Source organism: Schistocerca nitens, chromosome 7 (genome assembly GCF_023898315.1).
Source record: "Schistocerca nitens isolate TAMUIC-IGC-003100 chromosome 7, iqSchNite1.1, whole genome shotgun sequence".
Taxonomy (NCBI): Eukaryota; Metazoa; Arthropoda; class Insecta; order Orthoptera; family Acrididae; genus Schistocerca; species Schistocerca nitens.
In genome coordinates, this window is record NC_064620.1 from 223659431 (window position 1) to 223660310 (window position 880).

The 880-nt window shown below is 47.4% G+C and overlaps 1 non-coding gene across 1 annotated transcript; it reads right to left on the reverse strand.

The window, feature by feature from the left end:
* Positions 1 to 243: 243 nt before the first annotated feature.
* On the reverse strand, positions 244 to 318 carry Trnal-caa (transfer RNA leucine (anticodon CAA)). Its single transcript has one exon. It is a non-coding gene; the product is annotated as a tRNA-Leu (tRNA).
* Between the last annotated feature and the right edge of the window lie 562 nt (positions 319 to 880).

Here is an 880-nt window from a genome sequence, read left to right on the forward strand (position 1 = left end):
TTGAAAGCAAATTAGTCGCCAGGTCCGGATGATATCCCCGTTCGGTTATTTTACAAAGAGTACTCAATGCCATTGGCCTCCTGCTTAGCTTGCATTTATAGCAAATCTCTCACCCAGCACAAAGTCTCAAACGACTGCAAAAAGGCGCTGGTGACTGCTGTATATAAGAAAGCTGAAAGAGCAAACCCCAAAATTACAAACTAATATCCTTAACATTGAAACTTCCTGGTAGATTAAAACTGTATGCCGGACCGAGACTCGAACTCGGGACCTTTGCCTTTTGCGGGCAAATGCTCTACCAACTGAGCTACCCAAGCACGACTCACGCACCGTCCTCACAGCTTTACTTCCGCCAGTACCTCGTCGCCTACTTTCCAAACTTCACAGAAGCTCTCCTGCGAACCTTGCAGAACTAGCACTCCTGGAAGAAAGGCTACTGCGGAGACATGGCTTAGCCACAGCCTGGGGGATGTTTCCAGAAAGAGATTTTCACTCTGCAGCGGAGTGTGCGCTGATATGAAACTTCCTGGCAGATTAAAACTGTGTGCCGGACCGAGACTGGAACTCGGAACCTCTGCCTTTCGCGGGCAAGTGCTCTACCAACTGAGCTACCCATCTCATTCTGGATCCTTACCATTGGTTTGTTAAAAAATTCTTGAACATATTCTCAGTTCGAATATAAGAAGTTACGTTGAGGCCGAGAAGCTTATGTCCACGAGTCTGCAAGGTTTTAGAAACCATCGCTCAAGCGAAACTCACCTTGCCCTTTTCTCACACGATATTCTACGAACTATGGATGCAGGGCAACAGGCAGGGTCCATATTTCTAGATTTCCGAAACGCCTTTGACACGGCGCTCCACTGCACACTATTAACGAAGG